At 33.0% G+C, this 8,170-nt stretch overlaps 1 protein-coding gene across 9 annotated transcripts in view; it reads right to left on the bottom strand.

The window, feature by feature from the left end:
* LOC106870398 (beta-hexosaminidase subunit beta) overlaps positions 1-8,170 on the bottom strand; it is a 93,761-nt gene that overhangs the window by 36,795 nt on the left and 48,796 nt on the right. For 2 of the 9 annotated variants that reach the window (XM_052966620.1, XM_052966624.1), the window contains exon 3: positions 5,300-5,676. The exons of 4 other annotated variants lie outside the window; for them this stretch is intronic. The gene's annotated coding sequence lies outside the window, so the exon portion shown is untranslated. Of the gene's footprint in view, positions 1-2,419; positions 2,537-4,939; positions 5,024-5,299; positions 5,677-8,170 lie in introns of those variants that run through there. 3 more of the 9 variants (XM_052966623.1, XM_052966629.1, XM_014916449.2) reach the window with 2 other exon arrangements.

Here is an 8,170-nt window from a genome sequence, read left to right as displayed (position 1 = left end):
TGTGTGTGTGTGTGTGTGTGTGTGTGTGTGTGTGTGTGTGTGTGTGTGTGTGTGTTTATTTAGACACATACACACACATTGAGGGTCTTTGTTAAATGCTAAACTTTGGTGCAAGACCTCCAAATTTCACTACCATAAATTAAAACATGTATTTGTTAGCCTGATGATTGACCCTAATTTCCAAATATGAGAAACATTTATGTTTGAGAAATAATATACAGTTTTATTAATCTCTGGAGCAAAGTAAGTAGTAATAATGATTTTAGGCTGATCAACAGGAGAAACAACCTGCTGGTTTCATGAAAAGGCAGAAGAAATGGAACTGGTTTCAACAATTGGCTTCTTGACTTCTTTGCTTATTCAGTTTTCTATTAGCATAATTTTTCTCACTGCTGTACTTACAAAGCAAAAACAAAACAAAACAAAAAAACAAAAGACCATCCCAAAATATAACAAAATATATTTTACTATTCAATTAGCAGAAAAATCTGGAGAGTATGATCATCAGCTCTAGCATGTTTGGCCATGCATTGTTTCTCATGCAGTTCTATGATGGCATAATGCTTTTGAGCATGACATAGAAATGAGAACATGTCAACTTAATGAGGGCATGATTTAACGAGTTATCGTTCCACTATAACAGTTGTCTTTAGGAAACTGCAGTTCAATTAACAAGATTCCTTGCAAAACATTATAAGTGAGGGTGGCTGCTCATAAGATCTACAATTTAACATCTAAGCAACTTTCATTCAAAGGAAAGCAATCATTGCTAACACAGTGACCCACCAATCTTATGATCTGCCACAGAAATTGAAACAAACAATAGAATTCTAATAACAAACATGAAACAATGGAAAAAGTGTGTGTGTGTGTGTGGAGAGAGAGAGAGAGGGAGGAAGGGAGATAGGGAGGGAGAGAGAGGGGGAGGGAGGGAGAGAGAGAATACAGGAATAATTAACAATGCTTTATAGATGCACTTGATAGCTTCTGTAACCTGGGCAATGTAATCAGCAGTAGAGGACAGTGATATGAAAGCATAGTAGACAATAAAAAAAAGAGTGGTGAAAGTTTAAGGAGCTAGCAGCTCTACTGGTAATAAAGGGATTCTCTCTATTTGAGTATTTGAGTGAATGATGATCGTATGATGCCTGTTTATGAAGTGCAATGCTGCATGTTGTGAGATGTGGGCATTGAATGCAGTGGATGTGCAAATGCAGGAGAGACATGAAGTAAGCACGCTTCACAGGATGTTTGATGTGTAATGTTAGTGTACCTAAGTAATATGGTACAGATGAGCTGAGAGGAAAAACTGTGTATAAGAGGAATGAGATGTAGTGAGCAAGAAGTATGACTACTGTAGTTATGGTTAAGTAATGTGTGTGGATTATGACAGTTGGATAAATAAGTGTTGAGAGATCCTAGTGGAAGGAAGACCAAGGAAAACATGGGCAGAAGAGATGGAATCTGATGTTGGGATACTGAATATGACAAAGGAGATGTCAGAGGATAATAACAAGTGGTGAAATACAATACTGAAGAAAAACTACCCATCATATTACAAGTATGGAAAAGTAGATGTGAAAATGATAATGACGATGATGATAGTGAAGATATGTACAACAGTTATTCAATAAACTATTGTTTTACAAAAACTAAATATACAATAGGAAAATACTTTCTAATTTGATGTCATGTTGACTATAATTCACAAAGGAGAAAATAGATGAAGATTATGTTTGTAAAATATGAGAAAATGCATCTATAAAACTAAACAGTAAAGATACAGGGACCACAATAGAAAAGGACTGCATTTAAAAAGAAAAAATAGATACATATAAAGAAAGAATATTTTCAGAAAAATATTTAAAATAAACTTCATGCAATCAATTTTTATCACTAAAGGAATTTCAAATTCATCAGACAAGATAATCATTATAAATTTTACTTTATTAGAAATCAGTATTTTAAAGTAAGTTTCCTTGCTAGTGCTAATTAAAATATGATCATCATGATATCAAGAGACTACATTCTTCTGATTAATTTTAACTTCTAAGACACTTTACTAAATTAATTTCAATCATAAGCTTTATACATCACTTTAAATCAACTACTATAACTCACTATGTACAGATTAAAGGTAAAAGTTCACACAACTTCTTAGCTGTAAGATGTAATGTAAAATTTAAAAAAAAAAAACTATATTCATCTTAAAGTAAACAAAGTACTTCTGTACAAATAATTTGTCCAGAGCTTCAAATACTCAAAGTATAATAAAATTTAGTGGTTTTTTAAAACTTGTACATTTTGTCAACACACACACACACATACAGACACACACACACACACAAGCACACACATGCACGCACATACACACACAATCATGTAAGTATGCCAATGTTATAGTTCTTTCACTACTTACAATGATGAACTGAGCTTTCCTCCAGATACTGAGCCATCAAGTTTTAAAAGCCTCTGCTATAGACTCAACACTGTGCTGATGATGGAATATGAACTATGAAGTGTTTTTTAGGTCAGCACTAACAACCTCTTTCCCTTCTTTCCATCCCTCCACCACTCAATCATTTCAAATTTAACAGATTTTGAAATAATAATTCATATGTTGGAAACAGATGCTAGTACATTTGAAAATGTACATTAAACTACAACAGGTGGGCTATTGAGGTTGAATGCTTCCTGTAATATGCCAATAAATTCAATACACCTTACAAGATGTCAACAGTTAGACCTTTTCCTCACATTAGCAAACAAATAAATAAACAAACCTCGAGTTGTTTGAAGACATTTTAATGAATGCTCTAAATGTATACGCACAAAACAATATATTTACATGTATAAACATGAAATTTATGCATGAGGACATTGATTGCTTAGTTGATTGTTTGATCCATTATTACATCTTAAGCATCACTAATAGTACAACATTGAATTGCAATTTATGCATTGTTGAAATCACAATTACCTAAAGTGTCAACCACTACAGTCAACACATCTCAGAAACACCACTGAAGGAAGAGATCAAACATAAAATTAGATTAGGGTGGCAGTTTTTTGGCCAAACTAGCTTCATCTTCCAGTCTATCACCGAGTCTGAAAAATGAGTATAAAATAAATGCATACTACCAACAGTCACATATGGTTGAGAGACTTGGAATCTGATAAAAAAAAGAAGCTCAGTTGCAAATTAATGAGAAAATTACTATTTTTAAATCTCACGAGAGATATTCAGCAACAATACTTTGGAGTAAAGATTGTTTGCCAACATAACATGGCAGTCCTGGTTTTGGATGAATGTTGCTGTAATTTAGCCCCAGGAGACATCATCTTCAGCTGGCTATACGATACGATCTGTGTCCTTATATTTTCGAAAAAGGGAATCTAGCACCCCAACTCAGTGCAAAACAATATCTGTGCACCAGAAATCGCGATACACAGATATTGTTTTGAGCTGAGTGGGGGTGCTAGATTCCCTTGTTCGAAAATATAAGGACAAAGATTGTGTCATATAGCCAGCTGGAGACGATGTCACCTGGGGCTAAATTACAGCAACATTCGTCCTAAACCAGGACTGCCATGTTATGTTGGCAAACAATTTTTACTGCAAATTAATAGTTTCAAGTTTTGGCACAAGGCCAGCAATTGGGGGTGGGGTGTGAGTCAATTACATTGACCCTAGTGCTCAACTGATACTTATTTTATCAACCCCAAAAGGATGAAAGGCAAAGTTGACCTCAACAGAATTTAAACTCAAAATGTAAAGATAGCTGGAATCTTGCTAAGCATTTTGTCCAGCATACTATTGATTCTGCTAGCTCACTACCCTTTGTTGCAAAATTAATAGCAATATAATGAACTCATAAAAGTATTGTACTTGATATTACAAAGAGAAACAGATGAACAGCAGGTTGGGTGTGGTAGCATACAGACCTCTATGATATTCTTAGTTAAAGTGAGAATGACAGTCAATAGCTGAACCTCAGTTGAACTTAAGTTGGACTTTCAAGCCTTCCTAGTGCAACTATAAACTGTCCTAATTTAGCATAGATTAAACTCCCAGTTTCTGCTCTGCACTGGTGTTAAGTTGAGGTCACCTCAAAAATAAACTTTATAGCCATATTGGATTTCAACATATCTCCTATCACTTCCCTTGGTATATTAAACTAGCCACAAATAAATTAACTCGGATCTCTCTGAACCTATCATTGTGGTTTTGTGGCATGGAGCAAAGCAGACCTTAGGTGTTTTCGCTCAATAAACACTCACAATGCCCGGTTTAGGAATCGAAACTGTAATCTTACAACTGTGAGTCCACTGCCCTAACCACTGGGCCACTGCGCCTCCACACACACACACATATATATATACGCACACACACACACTAGAGAAAATATAGTAGGCTGACTTGTTGCTGCTCAAAATTGATCCCATTCCCATGTACTGACTAACCGGCAATATTTCTCATTCATTTTCTGCCATATTTAACATTATCTCACCACTTCATCCTTCCTAAGGTAACTCGTAAACAGAATGTAGGACTTTCTTTGTTCAATCAAACTGTGATCTGAAGTTTCCACACATTAACTTTGTTTCTATATCTAATTTCTTATTCCCTACTTTTAGCATCCCATTTAATCACATTGCAGAAGCATTGAATAAAGCTAACTTATTTATTATAGAGTTATTGATATAGAGTTAATTAAGTGCTAACAAAATGGAGTGCAATCATTTTAGTTAATCAAGATAGTATCCTTAAAGAGAAGAGATAAACATGGGAAATGCTTAAATATCCTAAATGAAATCAAGTAGAACAATTCAAAATCAAAATCAAAATAATTTTAAACTGGTTTGATGCACCAAAGTCTAAATTAATTAGAAATGGAAAAAAAAAAAAAAAAAGCAATGCAGCACAGAGAACAACAACCTGCTCTATGGTATATAGTGACAACTCTTGACATATCCTGGTCTTATTATTGTCCTCAAGGAAGTATCATCATTCCAGTGGTTGCTAGATCAATAGAGAAGAAGATATATATATATATATATATATATATATATATATATATATATATATATATATATATATATATATATATATATATATACATATATCTATCTATCTATATACATACATAGGTAGGTAGGGAGGGAGGAAAGGAGGGAGAAAGAGACACACAAAGAACGAGAAAGCCTGAGGGAAATAAATCAGAAACATCAACCACATGAAAAATACATGTGAAGCGTTGAAACAATGTGTTGAATATAACTTTGATGAAGGAAGTACCTGTAGCAAGGAGAGGCAAACGTTGAAAATCCTTAAGTCAACAAAACGGAGGTAATACAGAATCAAGAACACAATTCTTTTACATGGATTGATGGAGCACTTTGTGCAAGAGCAGGGTTTTCACGAGTAGCATGAAAGAGATGTAAAGATGTGTATCTCAATATTTTTGTTTCAGTTACGGCAGCGAACTGGCAGAAACGTTAGCACGCCAGGCGAAATGCTCAGTGGTATTTCGTCTGTTTTTACGTTCTGAGTTCAAATTCCGCCGAGGTCGACTTTGCCTTTCATCTTTTCGGGGTCGATAAATTAAGTACCAGTTGCATACTGGGGTTGATCTAGTCGACTGGCCCCCTCTCCAAAAATTTCGAGCCTTGTGCCTAGAGTAGAAAAGAGAATTTTTGTTTCTGTATTTTTGTTGAAATTCACTGATTTTGTTTCAATTAATTATGTAAATAATGAAGAATTTACTAAAATAAATAAATACCATTACTAATCTGGTGTTTAGGGCATTAGCAAGCAATTTTGATGGATGGTTCTTTAGATCACTTTCAAACAGGAAATTTGTATCATAGAACCAAAAGGTGAGATCAGGTGCATTGTTAATAAATGGGTTAAAATTTCAAAGTGAATTTATGAAGAAGGTACAGCCTTACTTGATGACTTCAGTGCATGATGCAAGGTAGTTAGTTCAGTTTTGGGCTTTGAATGCATTTTCAGGGAAGAGTAAGATAAATAGTTTTCTAACTTTTGGTTGAATAATAATTTTAAAAATCATTTATACTTGAAAATCTGAGAAATTAACACAAAACAAAAAAATTCCTATCGTTTTCACAGAAAATGTCAACAAGATCAGTAAAGTAAAGAAATAAATTTATCGATATAATTTAAAGAAAAATAACAAAGATGTGGAGTTTAATTTTTTATTTTGAAGGGAAAGTTACTACAAATTCACTTTACCATTTTGTAAACAATTATAGTTGAGGAAGAAAAGAAAGAAAATATATTTTTTCTTTGAAGTAAATAAAGAAAGAATTTAAACCATTAAAATGAGGTCAATCAAAATACCTGAAGTATGGTAACTGCTCAGAAATTTAAATATGCAAATATGTATATTAAAATGATAGCTGTATAAGAAGTTTAGCTGTTGCTAAATCTCTTGAGATTTGATAAATGTTCAGATATTAAAGAAAGATAACAATTGAGCTTTTTATATCTTTATATTATAAAAGACAAGCTGATCTCTGTCTGTCCATCACGAGATATATGTGAAAGAGGGGGAGAAAGGGAGAAGAAAAAATTCTTGTTATTGGGAGAGAAATATATATATATATATATAGAGAGAGAGAGAGAGTGTGTGAAAGATAGGTAGAGTTGACACCATAGTAACTAGCAAGATTTTCACTATATAACACACTACTATTAACTGGCCTTACTATACAAGGTACACAAAATAATTTCAGTAATAACATCCGTATTATTGTTACGCACCACCAGCCAGAGAATATGAAAAAAGTATTTTAAATAAATGTTACTGTTCAACAGTATTCAAACTGTTGTTAATCTTCACAGAGAAAGTTAATCTAAACGTTATTTGAATCATTAGGATGCTGGGCAAAATGCTTAGTGGCATTTCATTCATCTTTATGTTCTGAGTTCAAATTTTGCAAAGATCGATTTTGCCTTTTATCAACTTGGGATTGATAAAATAGATACCAGGTGAGCACTGGGGTTAATGCAATCGACTTATCCCCTCCTCCGAAATTTGAAACTGATGAATCAAACAAACTTACATTATAGGTACATGTTATCAATAGAAAACTATGATATTATTAAGCTGAGAGCTCTAAATTTTACTTTCAAAGGAGGTTATAAAAAAAGATTTTAATTAGAATATAAGGTAAATTACCTAAAGGTAAGGATTAGAAATAATTGTCTATTATTGATCATTAATCCTCTTTTATTCTCTGAGTCATCACTTGATCACATGTTATTTAAGAAGATTTTGTGTACAGATTATAAGGACTAAAATTACAACATACTAAATACTTATACTTGAACTGAAAGCAATTTTTATTTTATGTTTTGGCAAAAATTTAAATTTCCTTATAGTTTATTCAACATTATCTTCAAGTCGAGAAATTATTCAGTGAAAATTTGAAATTATAATTGGCACTGTTCTATTTTTATTAGTCTCACCACTACTCCCACCCCAGAAAAAACCAGCAATTGATTTAAAGCTACAAAATAAATTTCAGAAAACATAATGAAATTATTTAACAATCTTAAAGTGGGCAAATATTTCCTTTAGAAATTACAAAGGAGGACATAAGATTTGATACTTAGTGTAAATATATACATAAAAATATACTAAATCAATACAATGTACTAACAACATTTTACACATGTAAAGTTCACAGGAACATATCAAACAATGAAATACAATTTTTAACAAAGGTAGTAGTATAAGTCTATTTCTTCCATTACAATCCATACAACTATGAATATAGTGGCTTTCGATAGTTATCTTGAAACCTATTTATCATAGTAACTTACAAAATAACACACACATATATACATGTGCAAATATGTCTATATACACGTGTGTATATGTATATACATACACACACATATATACCTATACATCATCATCATCATCGTTTAACGTCCGCTTTCCATGCTAGCATGGCTTGGACGATTTGACTGAGGACTGGTGAAACCGGATGGCAACACCAGGCTCCATATATATATATATATATATATATATATATATTCATCATCATCATCATCATCATCGTTTAACGTCCGCTTTCCATGCTAGCATGGGTTGGACGATTTGACTGAGGACTGGTGAAACCGGATGGCAACACCAGG

This window comes from Octopus bimaculoides, chromosome 1, assembly GCF_001194135.2.
Source record: "Octopus bimaculoides isolate UCB-OBI-ISO-001 chromosome 1, ASM119413v2, whole genome shotgun sequence".
NCBI lineage: Eukaryota > Metazoa > Mollusca > Cephalopoda > Octopoda > Octopodidae > Octopus > Octopus bimaculoides.
This window is presented reverse-complemented; position numbering and strand designations above follow the sequence as displayed.